Source organism: Tamandua tetradactyla, chromosome 13 (genome assembly GCF_023851605.1).
Source record: "Tamandua tetradactyla isolate mTamTet1 chromosome 13, mTamTet1.pri, whole genome shotgun sequence".
Classification (NCBI taxonomy): Eukaryota; Metazoa; Chordata; class Mammalia; order Pilosa; family Myrmecophagidae; genus Tamandua; species Tamandua tetradactyla.
This window is the reverse complement of record NC_135339.1, coordinates 86,031,743-86,050,139: the sequence shown is the minus strand read 5'-3', so window position 1 is coordinate 86,050,139 and position 18,397 is coordinate 86,031,743. Positions and strand designations below refer to the sequence as shown.

Genomic DNA, 18,397 nt, shown 5'->3' with positions numbered 1-18,397 from the left:
TAATCCATTAGTTGACAATATTATTCTATAGATTATTAGGCAGCAATTTTGTTATTTTATCACACTTTCAGCACTCACTCACCGGGCCAGAATCCACAAATCTCAGTATAATATGCTTTCAATTTTGCTAAAATCTCTATTTAACTGGTTTGGCTGCGGAACATCTTGGCAAATGCGTTTTTAATTTCCTTCTAATTAACTTGACAGTTGACAGAACTCGATGGTGGCACACGGGTGACCCTTTTCTAGGGTCCCCACTGCTTCATTCCTGGGGTCCATTTCTTTCTCCCGCTGGTCCCCACGTGCAAGATGTCAGCGCTCACATCCAGGAAAAAGGGCCTTTCGTCTCTATCAGAAGTGCATGAGATTTTTAAAAAATCAATTTAAAAAACTGGCTTCTTTTATGTGTCAAAAGGAGATCAATGATTCCTGTGGGGTTCTCAAAAAATGGATCGTTCTTATAGATGTGGGAATGGGTGGGGAAGGAGGTCTAAAAGACGAAAATAAAGACAAAGCAAGTGAGAACGGAGGTTTGCTCTTACACATATAGGAAGCCAGCTCTTTCCCAAAGAGATACTGCAAAAGAAAGACCACACTCCTTCTATCACCCCTATTAAGTGGGAAACTGTCATAAATTCTCTGCTTTGGGGGATCAACCCTGGGAATTACAGCTTTAAGAAAACTGACCCTGGTTCTTTAAGCAGTTTCATATTCTTGGTCTTTTCTGGGGAATTTCACGCCCACCAACTTCCTGGAGGTGGCATCTCCTTCTTCACTCCCAAGTGCTACATCATCTGGGACCCCTGGGCAGAGAACAAGCAGCGACACAGGTGATCCTGGGCCAGAAACCAACAATTAGTACTTTTTTTCTGAGAAGTAATAACTTTTTTTTTTTGTATGCTGTGTGACGGGGTCACATTCCATTATTTTTCCACGTGAGTATTCCATTATTGCAGGATCATTTGTTGAATTTTTTTGTTGCTTGTTTGTTTTTCTGGGGGGAAGTACATGGACCGGGAATCGAATCCCAGGTGTCCCACATGGCAGGTAAGAATTCTACCACTGAACTACCCCTGCACCCCCACGAAGTAATGGCTTCTTGATATGAGGTAAAGTGACTCTCTCTAAAACAAGTACAATCTTTCCTACAACTTTTGTTTCATAAACAGAGATGGGCAGCCAGTGGATGTTATAGGAATCTTTAGAAATTTGGAGGTGAGGGTCTTGTGTGAATATTCACAATCTGCCGTGATTGGTGAGGCACCAGCTTCTCCCATCAGTCATTTGAGTTTCCAGGTGCATTCATGTGTTCATTTGTTCCATCTCTCTTTCTCCCTTCCTTCCTCAGATCTTATAAATTATGCCATAACTGGAAATCCCCTGATGCCCCATTTGTTTCCTTTGCTTTGCCTCTGATCAAGTATAAAGAACATCAGCCCTACCAGAAGCCTGAGAGAAGATTCACTACTACGTTTCCTTCCCGTTAGTGACCAAAAACTCATGGCTCCCAGGGTTTGGGACTCGCACCGCATAGCTAGAGCCCAAAGAAGGGCTCTTCTCCCAGTCCAGGCTCTTTCCTGAAAATTTCCTTGGAGAAGGCTCTAGTTTCTGTCTAATTAATCAAAATAGTCTCTCCGCCCCAAGTCTTTAAGTGTGAATTTTGAAATTTGACTTAAAACCAGAATGTTGCTACACAAGGTTGAGGCCATTAGACTAGAAGCAAGCACCCCATGGGCATGCTCCAAGGAGAGCCTACATTTTTAGCTCCCTGCAAACAAAACACAAATGCCCAGACCCCTGCTTCTCAACTGGTGGCAGTTTTGCCCCCCAAGGGACATTTGTCACTGTCTGGGGATACTCTGGGCTAATGAGTGGGAAGGTGCTGCTGGTGAGACTGGGGCCAAGGACGCTGCTGCACATCCTACCCAGCAGGCAGCCCCGCCACTGAGAATGGCCCCACCTAAAATGTCAATTGCACCAGGGTGGACAAAACCTGCCTTACCCTTAACCTCAAGGAACTTACATTCTACTCGGGGAGAGGCACGGATGATGAGCTGGCAAGGGGGAGCCTGCTGGGTCAGCCATCAATGCCCCCAGGGGCCATGGTAAAGGCAGGACCTGAAGCCATGTGACGCTGGCATTGCTTGCTCTTTTTTGTCCTGCCTGGAGAGCAGCTTGCCCTTTACCCACACTCCCTGCAGCAGCTCTACAAGTTTAATAGCTGCTGCAATTCCCCTCGGCCCCCCTGGCCTCTTCTAGCCAATGCAGACAGTCGGAGTGAGAAGACAGAGAAGAGGCGCCCAGCCAGGTCCTGGCTCTCAGTGGGCGGTCCAGAAGTGGGGCAGTGATGAGAAGGCAAGTGGCAGTGACAATGTCAGTGGTGATGGTGCTGCAGCCTGGTGATGTGGCTGCGTGCCAAAGGCACAGGTCCCAGGCTCTGGCATTGTTTTTTCCAGAACATCAATGTGAGTTCTGCTCAAATACTATAGGAAACTCACCTAATTGCCCCACATGGGAAGAAATTCACAAAGAGAAGAATTTGGTGGAAGGAGGTGGAGGAGGGGCAAGAGAGGAGAAGAAGACTGTGGAAAGGGTGATGTAGCTTCTCAGGACGTGTGCCCTGCCTCGCTGCTCCCCATATTCCCCATAAGCCATAAAGGCGTCATTAAGGCTCTGGTCAGGGCCAGCTCAAGCTGCGAAACAAGGGGGTGATTTCTGTGCTCAGCTTCCTGAGTCTGGTACGGATGCCCAGCAATGATTCGGGTCAAACAACCTCGAGCTATCTGAGAAACCCAATCCTTACCAAGTGCCTGCTTCCTGGTGAACCCTCTCGCTAGGTGTAAAAAACCACAGGCAACATCTCAAGCCAGACTTTATGATCAGAATATTAATTTGCACCATTAAATATGCGTTGGGCTATTGAAGTGCTTGTTCCCCAACTCTCCTCCCCGCCTCATTTTATTCTCCTTACAGCCATGTGTCCGCTGTTGGGGAGGGTGGGGTGGACGTGCAGGAATCGTCTCAAAAATTCGCCCCGTTAATTAAAAACTTCTTTCTCAAAATTAATTGCCAAAGAGAAGCAAAATGTCCTTCCGATACTTCTTCGTCTCTGAAACTGCTCCCTGGCTTGGGAACATCTGTCAAGGATATATATTTCCAGGACTCTGGATTGCACAGATTTTAACATCCAGCCTGGTTAAAGCCGCAAGAGATTAGCCATCACAGTGCTCCTTGCAGAGACATTGCTAGAATAAAGGGGATTTTCATTTCTCTGCCGAATGCGTGCGGGGTTCTGGGGACGGTAGCTCCGCCGTGGGTGTGCCTTGCCCCAGCCCGGCCTCGGGTGCACGGAGCCTTGCACACCGCTGCCTTGTAAACCGTCCTTTTGATTCCCTTCTCCATCAGCCTCTGTTTTACCAGGCCAAAATTAAGTTCTGCTGGGACATTGTAGCAGGCGTGTGTTTGTCCATTGAGCACCATGTGTGGCCATTAGAAATAAAAGGAAAATCAATAGAGTTTCATTAAAACAGCAGGCAATCAGGGCCCAGCCCTGGCTTAATTACAGTTTCAGTAGCATTTGCTTTAATTGGAAAGAATAAAAGAAGTGAAGTGGAGTGAATGAAGAAATTAGCATATCTATCACTGTTGTCACATGTACCGTGGCCTGAAAACACTGTTCGCTCTTTCCTATCTCCGAGGCTGAGCCGAACCCTGGAAAAAAATATGGAACGGCAATTAGCAAATCCTCAGCCTGCACCTTTGTGAAACTCTAATTAAAGTCCTTTATAATCTCTAGGAGGCTTTTTTATTTTTTTAATCTGCAAGATATGCTTGATACACTTTGCATCATGTTTGTTAATGACGCCAGCTTGGCACAATGTGGAGAGAAGCACCATCGTCACCATCACATCGGGCTGTGTGTCTAAGGCAGACCTGCACGGTCTAGAAAAATCACAGAGAGCCTGGTTCCTACAGACTGTGGACCCCGAGGGCTGCTTCTCCCAACTGGAATTCTTCCTGTGTATTGGACTTTACAATTGTTGAAGATAAAGGAAAAATCTGAGTTTCAAGGGTCCTTTGGCACTGACTAGTCCAACTGTTTACAGGTGGGGAGACTGAGGCCTAAGGATTCCAGACTAGGATGGGGTAGAGCAAGGACTTTTTCCCAGACCTGTTCCTTGGCAAAGCCCCATCTATCCAGCAGATCCTGGAGGCAGAGTTTACTGCAATCTGACTGGGATTCTGGAAAGAAATGCCAAAGACCTAACCATGTCCATGAATCTCATGGAGGTTGCAGAGATAGCTAATAATAAGAGCTTCCATTTCTTGAGAACCTATTTTGTGCTAGGCCAGCTCAAGTCCTCATGTGGAGGTTCTGCTGTTCCCATTTTTGTAGATTAAAATAGTGAGGCAACAAGCTGGAAGTTATTTTCCTGTGGTCAAGACACCATGAACTGGGATTTAAACTCAACGTAGATTCCAAAGGGCTTTTCCCACTAAGCTGCATAGTCCTCTCAAGGACCAATTCCAGGGTAGATGGCCTGGGTGTCTCAACTGAGCTCCCGGCCTTGTCTCAGCAGATGCCATGGCCCAGGCAGCCTTGCAGGTGTGGCTCAGTGCCCAGGCTGGGCCCTTCTGAAAATTCATGCAGACCAGCTGTTCCCTTCCAGCCACGAAGGGTGAGCCCTGCCCTTTGGTGACAACCTGAAGGCAGCAGCTCATTGTGCAGCTGAAGAGAAGGCATCACTCAGCCAAGGAAAGTGGCTGGAGACCACGGAGCGCTCTCCATTACAGGGATGACATGGTTCATTGTCCCCTCCCACGTGGTCATCTGGACGTGTGGAAGTGGCTCCTCACTGGAGTATGGCTGGAACCCATCACGGGTCAACCCTGGAAGCCCAGGCAGGGGCAGAAAGGTACGCGTTCTGGGCCCCCTGGGGTAGGTGCAGGCCGGGCCCTAGAAGCACTTTATCTCCTCTCACCATCGTTGTCCAGGGAAAGGGGCCAAGAGATGCTTCCCACCAAATGCCCAGGGAAGAGGGTGGAGAAAGGACTGAAGAGGAGGCATGCCCGGGAGCTGTATGAGATCGCTGCCTGCCTGGCTGCGCCTCCACGGTCAGAATCTCCTGGCTCAGAGCAGGCATGTCGCTGCCTCCAAGAACTACTGTGGGGGCGGGAGGGGGCAGAGGGCTCTACCCCACTCCCCAACAATGACAGAGAGGTTGTTCCCAGGCCTCGTAGAACCCCCATCTTCCCAGCCCCCGTGGTGGCATCGGGGGTCCTGGTGATGACTGGGAGGGACCTGGGTCCTGCAGGCCTCAAAGGAGCATCCAGGGCAGCCCTGCCAGGAGGGGCAGCAAAGGAGGCAACACCTCCCAGAGGACCCCAGGGCCTGGGCCTGCCCCGCCTTTGCCCCCTTGTCTCTCTACGGCTCGGCAAGATGGTGAGGCAGCTGCACCTCTGCTCTGGGACCATTTCATTTCCTACCGGCCGTGTGTCCTCCCAGTCATGTGTCCTTGCAGGCTGTGTGTCCTCCCAGCCGTGTGTCCTTGCAGGCCGTGGCATCCTCTGTGCCTGTGACTGAGATGCACTTTGGCCCTACCCCCTCAATGATCAGGTCTCAGGCCAAGGACGGCCTCAAATGAGGAAGGAATGAAATGAAACTCACTGCCAGGCACAGAAGGCTGAATTAAGATCCTTAAACCTGAGTTAGGGCAGGGTGAGGACACTTAGAAATGGGACTGCAGTTGGCCGAGGCTGTTTCCCCAACCCTACGATAGCCATCAGAGTGAGAGATGAGCAGGCAGGTGGCGGCCGCAGCTGACGGAGTCCACACTTGCACCCCCAACAGTGCCAGGCTCTGGGCTAATCCTCTGGGTACACGAACCTCCTCCCCCTCGCCACCAGCCTGAGCTGCTGGAGGAGGACAGGGCTGTGAGTGCCCCCTCGAAGGTGAGGTCACTGTACAGAGGACAGCTAGCTTGCCCCAGGGCCTGGGACTGCCCCCCCCTTTGCCCCCTTGTCTCTCTACGGCTCGGCAAGATGGTGAGGCAGCTGCACCTCTGCTCTGGGACCATTTCATTTCCTACCGGCCATGTGTCCTCCCAGTCATGTCCCACGGCCAGGGAGCAGCTGAGCAGGACTTCAAGTGCCCCAGTCTCTGCACCTCCCCCCCGCAGTGCCCACCTTGCCTTTCCTGGCCAGCCCACGTGGCCATCAGCCCCCCTGGCATGGGACCAGCTCACACTCCGAAGGGAAAAACCAGAGGTCAAGGAACTGAAGGCTAGGGAACCCTATGACCACAGAAAGAGCCCCCCCCACCTCTGCCCCTAGGTCCCGCAGTCAGTTCGGGTTTGTTTTTTGCTTTTTTCCTTAGAGAAGACATGAAGCCCCACTCTGGAAAGGCAGAATTGGGTGCTGGGTTCAGTGGTTCCTACTGTGAACGAGCCCAAAGTCACAGGCACCTGCCTTCCCCCTGCAAGTGCTGGATCCCCTGCGGTGAGGCCAGGGTGATGCGACATCCCCCTCACGGGGCTGTCCAGTCTTGGGCTGCATCGCGACTTGGCCACCACCATCCACCTCAGCCTCAGTGCCTGATAGTAGGCCTGGGAGCCTGTGACCCTCTGGGCCATGGGACCCCTGCACATCAATTTTCCGTCTTAAAAGGCGGAGGCAGAGGGGGCGGGCCATGGTGGCTCAGTGGCAGAATTCTCGCCTGCCATGCTGGCGCCCCGGGTTCAATTCCCGGTGCCTGCCCATGCAAAAAAAAAAAAAAAAAGACGAAGGCAGAGGTTATCCTTATAGGAGCTGGGTGCCAACTCTAATGCTTGCCCATTCTCAGAGGACGGGCCAGCCACCAAGGGCCATGCACCCTGAGACAGCCCTGCCTGCTTCGGCGTGTCCCAGTCCCTGCCCTGGTGGACCTGCCTTCCAGGACAGCATCTCCCTTTCCAGGGAGGGGCGGAGGCCTTTGAGAGGAGAGCCATCTCTGGGTCCCTGCAGTGCAGGAACTAGGGCGGGCACGTCCCTGTGCCCGGCTCGGCCAGGGCACACGTTCACAGGCCGTAATTAGAGGGGAAATATCCTTCGGGCAGCCGAGCTGCGGAAAACCATCTTCATTGAAAATATACATTTGTAATTGTAAATGGAAAGATTACCTGTAATAGCGGTAACAGACCCATTTCCTAATAAGATGAACGCTGTAGCTGATGACTGAAGCATCTGTATCTCGCTACGTACACCATTTCTGTACTGCAGGCTGCCAATTTGTTTCAGCGGCGAAAAGCGTGATTTAGTGTTTGTAGCATTCCCATCTGTTGTCGTTATTACAGAAATTATATATAAACCAGTTAGTAAACACTTTGCCGCATTGTCTGTTGTTTTGATAATCACCCATAATAACATCTAGCATCAATATGGTCTTTAAACCCGATTTGGGAGTTAATGGAATAAGAGGAGGCAGTCTGTATATGCACCGGGGTAATGTCATTAGGAATGTTTGTGAAGAACAAATTAAATCAGTTGTAAATTGTGCTCTCAAGTCAGCCAGAAAACCAGTCTTGTTCAGGAGAAGGGATTTATATTTTAACCTCGCGCAGAAAATGCACTTACGCAGATTAAAATAAAATAGGGACTTCGCCGATGGATGGAAGTGGTAATTGCTGGGGCCTTAATGGCTTCCTGTTGGCTGTGTCATGCAGTGGGCACGGCTATTTTAAAAGTTAACCGGCACTCGGGGTCATACTTTCACTGATTCAGTCATTAAACCAGGCTAGACATGTCACTAAATGGCTGATTATTCAAATGACAAGCCATTCCATAGTTCCCGCGTGTCATCTTCTGAACATGGGGATTTTCAGGAATGGTTCTCATAAAATTGAGATGAGTTCGATTCAAGTATGAGTCAATGGTAGCAGTGGGCTGGGGGCTGGCCCGTTAGGGGTGGCAGAGATTTGCCCCGCCTGCTTTCTCACGCAGGTTGGGGCGAGCAGCCACAATGGCTACACCTTACTGTTCGGAACTCACCACGGTTCTAGAAGAGCAGTTTTTGGATGTGTCTAGAGGGGAGCCATGTTGAGACTACAGCCTGGCCTGGAGACCAGGGAGCTCATCTCAGTGGCAGCTGCAGGATCTGGCTTTGGGGCAAGACAGGGAGAAGATGGAAGGAAGCCCTCTAACAAGAGCTGCTCTCAGCACAGAGGTACCCAAGGCCAGGGGGAAGGCTGGACCATCCAAAGGACCAGGAGATGCCAAGCCACTGGCCATATTGCAAGCTGGGGGGACAGAGTCAGTTGCAATGCTTTCCAAAGTATTGGAAATTGGTAATTTTCCAAATTACCAAGTGATCTGGGATTATTTTCCTCGTGTACAAAATGAGGCCAAAACACTCTACTTCACGGGACTGGTGAGGACACTAAATGGGCCATCAGGATGCTCGGTGCACTGAGGCAGTCAACAAATGGGGGCTAGGCACAAAAGTCAAAGGACCCAGGCCTCTTCTTCCAAGGAGCACCCAGGAGATGTCAGCTTAGGACCCAATGCCCTGTGTTTGAAGCATATTCAACCAACAACCTCTGAGTTGGAACAGCTGAGAATTGGAACAGATGAGCTCCAGGGCTCACCTCCTGATGCTAATTCATGTGGTTCTCACTACACAATGCTCCTGGATGGTCTAGTCCCAGTCTGGGTTGTGTTTGTCTGTTCTAATAAATAAAAGACCTGAGGTCCAGAGAAGTCAAGTCACTTGTCTAAGCTCACACAGTGAGCGAGTTAGTGCCAGAACCAGGCTGCAAGTCCCCCAGGGTGCACTAACGATATTTCACGATGTGCCAGCCACTGTGATATGTGATTTTCTCGAATCGTCACAACCAGACTACAAAGTGAGAACCATTATCACCACCCCAGGTTGCAGACAGAGAAGCTGGGGCACAGAGAAGGCTACATCACCCATCTACCGCCACACAGAGCCAGAGCGGGAACCCAAGCCATCCCAGACAAGACCAAGAGCACCGCATCCTTGCCCAATCCATGTTACCAGGGTCAGCAAGCCACGCACTGGCTTTTATCATCTCACTCATGGCCCGTGAGATGACAATGTTTGTCCTTACATTTTTTAACGATTGGGAAAAATCAGAAGAAGACTATCTCACAACACATGAAAATCACAACAAATTCAAATTTCTGTATCCAAAACAATTATTTGTCCAAAACCCAGCATGCTCCATCATTTACATACGGACTGTAGCTGCCTGCAGGCTGCAAAGGCAGGATCCAGCCATGAGGCAGAGAGCTGGACAGCCCGCCAAGATTAAAATATTTCCTGGCTGACCCTTCACAGAGAAAGCTTGCTTTCTGCGCCATACTGCCTTGGAACTTCTGTCAACAAAATGAGGAAGTAAAAAAGGAAGGGACTTTTGTCTCTGGGGTGCCATTCCTCCTATTGTTTCCCAAGAGCTGGGGGCAGGGGAAGGGGAAACAAAAGGAGGGAGGAAGAAAATGCCCCACACCCATGAGCCTTCTTGCTCCAATGTCCCTAATCCTGAGATTGCAAAGGCCAAGGGAGAAGGAGGTCGCAGTTTTGGAAATGAGCCTCCTTTCCCCAGCTTGTCCTGGGATGTTGATGACCAGCCTGGAAATCCATATCCAAGTGACTACCAGGAAGGGGGACCATCAAGATTGCGTCTCTATAGAGATACTTCAGGTGCTTGAGTATTTTTCATAAATTCACATAATTATATTAATTAAAAATCTTTAAAATATTAATGGGTGGGGGAGGTAGTGTCCAGCACAGAGTTAATTACGGCAGCTGTACTCACCGCCTGTACTTAGGGCTCCGTCAGCTTTGCCGCCAGGAACCACGGGTTTTTGCAGGGGGTTATAATTCAACCAAATAAACTGGCCACTGGCTGAAGCTTGACATGCGAGGTTGCAGGGTGGGAATTAATTGCTTAATTGATTTGAATATTCAAGGCCTCTGTGTGGAAGTTAAAAGAAACCCTATGTTGTCATTTCAGGGCATCTGTGTCTGATGACCTGCTATTTTTTTAGTAGCTCACTGGTCATCATTTCCCCTGTTAAATCCCCATCGTCCATCGTTTCAGTTAAAAAATGCAGACCTTTAAGGACTCTGCAGCAAAAGGTTCTGACTACCTTACTTAGCTCTTAAAATCCTCCCTAAGTTTCACCTCAAACGAGTTTCATTAATCTGAAAAGGAGAGGCTTTTATCTGTTCGTGTGAATGTGTTTTAAAATAAGCCATTTCGTGTTTGGTAGCCTCAATATACAACCAGCAGCAACTGCGTGCTTCCCTTTCCTTGGCTGAAATCCGATCATTAAACCAACTTCACTATTAGGGGGAATATCTGGCTGGAAAATGCATTTATCCCTGAAGAATATGCCATATTAGTGTGAAAATTACTCTAAATGGGAACAAAGCTGACAACTGCTGCTTGCAGCTAATGGTCTGGTGTATATATCGCACCCAAAAAGCATGTCATCACCCTGGGCAGATCACAGGCGTCAGGCTCTGGTGGGTAGAAATGGGACATTAAGGACATCGAGAAGGTTTTCAGGGTTTGGGTGGGTTTCTCCCCTCCTTCCCCCTTTAACATAAACCAACATCATCAGCATCGGCAAAACCAGAAACCCAGGCCAGCCCAATACTGGGAAGGCGCCGAGCCAGCCACCAGCAGGTAGAAATACATCCTGTTCTCGCTTCTGTAGGATTACCCAGTAGCCATTTAATGCAAAATCACGTCCTATGATTTTGGGCATTTTCTCACCCACTGCAGAGTTGTTCAATTCAACCTCTGTAGGGGCTTGGAGGATGCCCCGGGGACAAGCGGACGGCACAAGTCACAGCAACGGCTCCTTTATCAAAAGACAGAAATTGTGCCGTTGCATTGCCCAGTCAAAGCAGCCCCCCGGGAGGAGGGAAGGCAGAACAGAAGGCTTAGAAGTTCTCAAAATAAAGATGTGAATGCTGTCCTAAGGAAAAGAAATCTGGTTTGTTTCATTTGCAATCCTCGATTCTATCTTCCTCATGAGAGCAGATTCAAATCTGGGGCCATTTTCCATTCTTATTAAGGGGAAAGTGGTACCAATTTTAATGGAGCCCAAGAACACCCATTAATAGAATCCATTTTCCATCCAGCTACAAACATAGTGGGAGCCACGTCGGCGACTCAGAACATTCGAATAAAGGGCAGCCCCTCGCGTCTGCCTGCTGGGTGGGGGCGGTGGTGCCGGACGACAGCAACCCTTAGAACTTCAGTCCTCCTTTTGTGTGATTCTTCAGATCCCCTAATTCAGCTATTATTTCCCATCAATTTTTTTTTATTAGAGTGTAATTCATTTACTGAGATTGCTTCTTTTGAAAGCATTGGGCGATTGGATCTCTCTTATTGAAAATTCATGGCCAAGAACATGGAAATTTGGCTGGTAATACCCTCGAACCGAAGGCTAGTTCTCCATAGCCTGAAACCTTTACACATTGAACTAAAAAGGCAGATAAGTGGGCTGGGGCAAAAAGCCAGGGGCAGAGAGTCGCTCGTGGTGCAGGAAGGAGGGGATGCCAGCCACCACCCAAAGCACTTGTGTGGATTCTCAAACATGAACGGCCAGTACCTCCCAAAAAGTGACATTTCTGCTCTTCTCCCCACCTGCCCACAGCTCTGGCACGTGGAACAAGCGTTTTGCCTGTATCGGGCCTAAAAACGTAGATAGATAACTCTGCAAATCCAAAACCATTACATGCATTTTAGACATGTAGAGGGTGCATTTCACCTCACTTTAAAAGCAGAAGGTTCACATATGTCCTAAGAAACTATTAGACCAGGGCCATATTTAAAGTCACACAGTACCTAAGAAACAGCAGGCTTGTGATGATTACTCAGCTGCAGCTGTGAGCATGGCTCTGTTCTGGGCACCACGAAGGCTCAAAGAGCTTCCCGTAGGGAAAGATCCCGTGCGAGGAGCTGTCAGTGATGCAAAGAGATCATGGGATGTTCAAGTGGAGAGAAGCTGGGGGGTCAGTTAGGGCAGTAAGCCCGTTTAACGGATGAGGAATCAGATCCAAAGAAGCAAAATGACTCCGGCTTGGGGTGGAGTCGGAGCCATGACTGTCCATCGGGTTGGTCATTCCAGCAGTGAACTCACTGTCGTCGTTGCCGTGTGTCGTGAGCTGCACTTCGATTTCCACAGTCCTTGAAACAACCTTCCGCCATAGTGTTATCCTCCCGATTTACAGTGAGGGAACAGAGGCCCAGAGGGGGTAAGTTACTTGCCCAAGTTCGCACAATTAGTACCTGAGCCCCCAGGTTTCCAACCCAGCCCCATCTATTTCCGACATTTCTCACCCAGCCCCATCTGTTTCCTACATTTCTCACCCATTAGATTCTTCAAAGGCCAAAGTGTGCAGCCGGTTCCACATCCCCTATTGACTTGGGAAACTCCAATTCACCCTTAAAGACTCGGTGACTCGACCTTGCACAGCCTCCCCTGACCCCCAGCAGAGGTGACCAGCCCTCAACCTCAACAGCTCCCGCTCCTCGTGCTGTCCTCTCTCCTGCTGTTCTTCTCAGCATCCTACATAAGGATGATGAGGACCTCAGACTTCTTTCTGGGTGGCAGGGATGGGGGCCGAGCAGAGGAAGGGGCGCTTTGGAAGCGGTGGGTGGCATGTCTGCCAGGCAATCAGATTTCAGCCTGCCAGGTTGGCCTCCCCTTGGCATGTCTCCTGGGCATGTTATGGCTCCTGCTCTGCCTTGAGAGTATTACCAAACACCCCTCTTGATTTCCTTACTGCAGCGAGTTCACAAAAAATAAGTGTAGTTGTATGTACAAGGGGAAGGCACGGCGAGCCTAAAATACCTTCCCTCCATTTAATGAAACCTGACAGCTAATAAAAGCAATTTAATGGCACAACTGTGATCTGTTGCCTTATTAAATAAGCAAGAATTTAGAAAAAATAATTTATTCTGGTGTTTGAAGGGTGGGAAATGCTGTTACTCTCAATAGTGATAAACCATCTCCTGAAAATTCTAGCAGATTCAGAGTAAATATTGAAATGCCTAGTTTGATCAGTGGTAGGGAAATGGAGTGCTCTTGAGAATAGAAAATTCTAATACCAGTGTTTCACCAATTTGTTCAAGAATCAAAACACAGTGAAGATATTTATACACAAACTACCAAAGGTACAACTGGCTCCTTTTTTTTTTTTTAACAATTCAGAACACACTTCAAATCTCATCATGCCTCCCATCAGATTTTCCATTCACACCACAACTCCCTAGACCTAGAATTTTTTAAAAGATCTTGTTTGTTGAATCCTGTGCCAGCCTTGCTTTTATACATTTACTGAACATCGTTTAAATTAATCGTCCCAAGTCCTGAGAGGAAAGGATCATTGTCCCCATTTTACAGATGCAAAGACTGAGTTCAAATCAAATCACCTGTCCAGGTTCACACGGCCAGATGGCGGTTGCATCAGGAGCCCGAAACAGGTCTCTCTATGCACCCCTCAATCCCATTCCACCTCCTTAGAAAACCCTGGGGTTTGGGGTGAACCCATACCAATCTTGACATATCCTGGAATATTGTTTTGCTGTGTGTTTTCTGCTATGGGGAGTTTTATATTTCGTTTTAATGAATCTTCATCAGCCTATTTATGTCTCACTTGTTGAATCATCTCAGTCTCACTTCTACTCTTTATTCTTTAGGGTACCAAGGAGTTGTGGTTTGAATCTTCTGGCTTTTGAGACTGCAGGTGAACAGGCCATTGCTGAGACCACAGCCACCTGCAGGCGACCAGAAACATGGCGAAGCCAAGGGCAGCTCCACGCACACCTGGTGCTGTCCTAACCCTCACCTTTCTACCAAGTAACAGCTAAGGCCCACCTCAGGCCTATGAAGGGCTCCCAGCCTTAGCATAAGCCAGAAAGGGGCACTGCACAAATGGAGCAGGAAAGGGTCAGCCACAGTAGTACAAATACAACTTGAAAAACTGAAAAATCTGATTTTTTCCTATTAGTAAAATTCTTGTATGCGATAGCAAGAGGGAGTGATAAGCTTTTATACTTTGCTCATGGGAATGTAAACTGATGCATCCCTAGGAAAACAATTTACACATGTGTATGAGAATCTGAAAAATATTGATCCTTTGAGTTAGCAATTCATTTTGTGGCTCTAACCCAACCCAATAATCTGAAATAAGAAAAGATGCTGTATATAGAACATTGTTTAGTGAAATAATATTTAGAGTAACAATAGCATTACACACACAAAACATGAGATAATCCAAAACCACACTAATAGAAAAATAGCTGTTAATTTATGGCGTAGGCACATAAAGACATAAGAGAAGGAAATACTAGGCAACCCTGAAAACTGATACTGTAAAATTTTGAGATCCAAGTTTTTTAACTACACATATCTATTGCAAGCACACTGTAAAAATAAAAGAGTAAAATGAAATACACAAAAATCCTAACGGGTGGTTGGATTAGTTTTTCTTCTCATTTTCTCACGTGTATCTTTCTGTATTTTACGTCTGCAATCATAACAGAAAGAAACTTTTCATGCTCTGTTCACGGAATACTTTTGATAACTCGATATGGTTCCATATTGGAAAAAATGAGGACACACGGAATGTGATCATAATTTCTTTAAAAGGAAGAAAAGGCATCAAAATATTAACAATGGGAAGAATGATGGGTGACTATTTTTCTTCCTTCTACTTTTCTATATTTCAAAAAATTTTAAAATAAACACTTTTTATTATTATAAAAAAAACTTGAAAATTTTGAAAAATGGATTTATTACCCATAAGGTGGCCATAGAAATAAAAATAAAAGTGCTAGCTGGATGAGTGTACCTGGTAAAGGCTCTGTTTTAAAAACAACAATAAATGAACAACAACAAAAAATGGTGTGCAGAAGTGGTGGGAGGAGTGGGCCAAGTCCTGCCGGCACCATCCTGAGTCTTTCTCCTGAACTCCATTAGACAGATGGAGAGAAAAGTGAAATGGGAATCGCTTTCATCAAGTGCATGCCCCGGCTGCAGGCACCTCCTCAGATCAGCCCTGGTCCCCACCCTTTGGAGACCCCGGCCAGGGCATCTGGCTGTGTGAGTCCATCTGTCCTGCAGGTCCAGATGTCTGAGGAAAGACACGCTGACTGTTCTTCCGATCAGAGCTGCCCAAACAGGTCATCGATTCGTCGTTCCTCTCCCGGGTCAGCAGGCAGGCTGCCCCTCCCAAAGGCGAGCCCACCCTCCAGCGAGGAGGAGGAAAACGCAATGCAGAGAGGGTGGCCAGGGTCTCAGGCCCGGGCGTTGCCAGCATTTCAGTGCGTGGCCAGGATCGCTTAGGATGGCAATTTACATGGAGAGGGAATAGGGTAGAAAAGGGCTAACAAACACATTAATAAACAAATAGATAAACACACAAACTAAAGCAAAAGCATGAAAGAAAACACAATCACCCAAGGTTGGCTATTTCTCAGTTTAGCAGCAGACGGCCAGCTGGACCTCAGAGTCCTCCTCCACCCAGCCTAAAATCCAGAGTCTCCCTGCCTGGGTCCCGCGAGCCTGTGCCCTAGGTGGCTGAACTCCTGACCTGAAGGGAGCCTTGCTGAGAAGCGTGGGCATGCAGCAGTTATGCAGCGAGCATCATGACATCACTGTCAGCACTAATGCTGCACCAGAGTGTTTTGCCTAAAAATTACCTCCTTGTGATTGCAGCAGACCAGGGTGCATTTCAGGCTGAATGAAGGCAGCGAGCCTGGTGGGGCACTAAGGCTCTGGGGCTCAAATCCATCCCCACCCCGACACACACACTTGCACACACATCAATGCACACATACTAGCTGGGTACTGGGGTAGTTATTCAGCCTCTCTTAGCTTCAGTATCCTCATCTACAAAGTGGGAGTTGCTACTGCAGAGGGCTGATTTGAAGACTGAAGAATGTAACATAAAGCGTTCAGCACTCACACATTAGCTGGTAGGAAGGACTAGCACTTCCAAACCTCAGAAGAAGGGGGTCCAAGGGAAGCGCAGCAGCCGCCCATGCTCATGGCCATTCTCTCCAGGACCTTCTCTCAGGGCCTTAAGTGAGGGCCGGGATAAACAGTCCAGGGAACTTCTCATCCAAACCAGAACTGCTTGAGAGAACGAAACAGAGTAGGTGGGGACAACTGATGTAAAAATGAGATGATCCCTGCCAATCAAAACTTATGAGCACCCTAACAATCACTGTAGGTCCTGCACAGGCACAAAATGTTCCCAAAACTCTGCACATTGTGGTCTTTTAGTCTCAAGTAAGGGATTGGTTTATTGAGTTAAACGTTTACCATTGTCTCCCAGAACAAGAGCCCAGAGAAGATGAGAAATTGGAAGAATGTGCATCTTTATCAAAATATAACTTACATATTAAGTGTACAGTTGAAGGAACCTCAATAAATGTACCCACCCATGCAACTACCATCTAAATAAAGATATGGAACATTTTCATCACCCCCAAAAGTTTCCATATGTCACTTAGAAATTAGCCTTATGCCCCAATCCCCAGACCCAAGCACCAACTGATCTTCTGTCTGCGTATGCCAAATTCTAGAATTTCATGTAAATGAAATCATACATATGCACTCTTTCATGTCTGGCTTCTCTTTTCCCGCATCACCCATGTCACATGCATCAGTACTTCACTCCTTTTCATTGCTGAACCCTATTTCTTTGTGTGGATATACAGCAATTTGTTTATCCATTCACCTTTGATGGACATTTGAGACTATCATGAATGAAGTTTCTAAGAACATTCTTGTACAAGTCTTCTTGTGGGCATATGTTTTCATTTCTTTCACATAAATACTTAATAAAATTTAAGGCCATACGATAACTTTAGAAAAACTGCCAAGGTGGTTTTTTAAATGGTTCTAAGCTTTATACTCCCACCAGCAATGTGTAAGCATCCCAGTTGCTTCCACCTTCTCACCAATACTTGATATTGTCAGTCTTTTGAATATTCGTCACTCTAGTGCATGAATAGATGTCGTGATTTTAATTTGCATTTCCCTGATGACTGTTGATGTCAAGCTTTTCCTCAGGTAATTATTGGTCATTCATAGATGATCTTTTTCTTTCTCTCTTTTTTTTTTGTGTGTGTGCTATATGGTGGGATCACATTTCATTATTTTTCCATGTGAGTATCCCACATGGATTATTGCAGCACCATTTGTTGAATTTGGTTTTTGTTTGTTTGTTTGTTTGGGGGGAAGTGCATGGACAGGGAATCAAACCCAGGTCTCCTGTATGGCAGGTGAGAATTCTACCACTGAACTACCCTTGCACCCTCTTCCTTCTTTTTTTTAATGTTCATTTTTTTATTCAAGAACTATGGGGGTTACAGAAAAATCATGCATAAAATACAAGGTTCCCTTATACTTGACATTGGTGTGATACATTTGTTACACTTGATATAAAGCACACTTTATAATTGTACTATTAACTATATCTTATTTATCAAGTGTCTCTTCAGATAGTTCTTAAAATTAAGTTATCTTATTATCAGGTTGTAAGAGTCCTTTCTATATTCTTAACAAAAGACCTTTGTCTTAATAATGAATATAATGAATATTTTCCTCATTTGGGGCATGTCCATTTTCTTAATGCTGTCTTTCAAAGACCAGAAGTTTTTGTTTTAATGAGGATTAGAATATCAATTATTTTGTTTATGGTTTGTTTTTGTGGTCTAAGAAACTTTGCTTATCCCTAAATTCCCAAAGATTTTCTCCTATTTTTTTCCTAGAACTTTCATAGCTTTAAATTTTATATATAAGTCTATCATCCATTTTGAGTTAATATTTGAATGTGGTATGGGCTCAGGGTCAAAGCTTTTTATTTCCACATGGATATCAAGTTGTTCCAAGGCCATGTGTGGAAGAGATTGTCCTTCCCCCACTAAATTACCTTAACAGTTTTGTCTAATATCAGTTGTCCAGATACATGTGGGTCAATTTCTGGACTCCCTACTGTGTTTCATTGATCTTTGCTATTTATTGCAAGCTTCCAGTAGGTCTTGAAATTAGATCATGAAAGACTTCCTAATATTCCTAATAAAATGACAATTTTTTTCAAAACTGTTTTGGCGTGTCAATTTCTACAAAAAAAAAAAGCCTGTGAGATTTTGGCTGGAATTCCACTGAATCAACAGATCGATTTGGAGAGAATTGACATCTTGACAATATTGAATTTTTCTATTCATAAACATGATCTATCTCTCCATTTATTGGGGGTTTCTTTAATTTCTCAGATGTGCTGTGAAGGTCTTGCATATATTTCTATTTGTTCTTAAGTATTAGTGTTTCTATGCTATCATAAAAGGTATTTTGTATTTCATTTTTC

General features: G+C 46.6%; 1 long non-coding RNA gene across 1 annotated transcript in view; it reads right to left on the bottom strand.

The window, feature by feature from the left end:
* Nucleotides 1–3,595: 3,595 nt before the first annotated feature.
* LOC143653280 (uncharacterized) overlaps nucleotides 3,596–18,397 on the bottom strand; it is a 108,406-nt gene continuing 93,604 nt past the window's right edge. The window contains exon 4 of the long non-coding RNA XR_013161218.1: nucleotides 3,596–3,711. This is a non-coding gene — a long non-coding RNA (uncharacterized LOC143653280). The remainder of the gene's footprint in view (nucleotides 3,712–18,397) is intronic.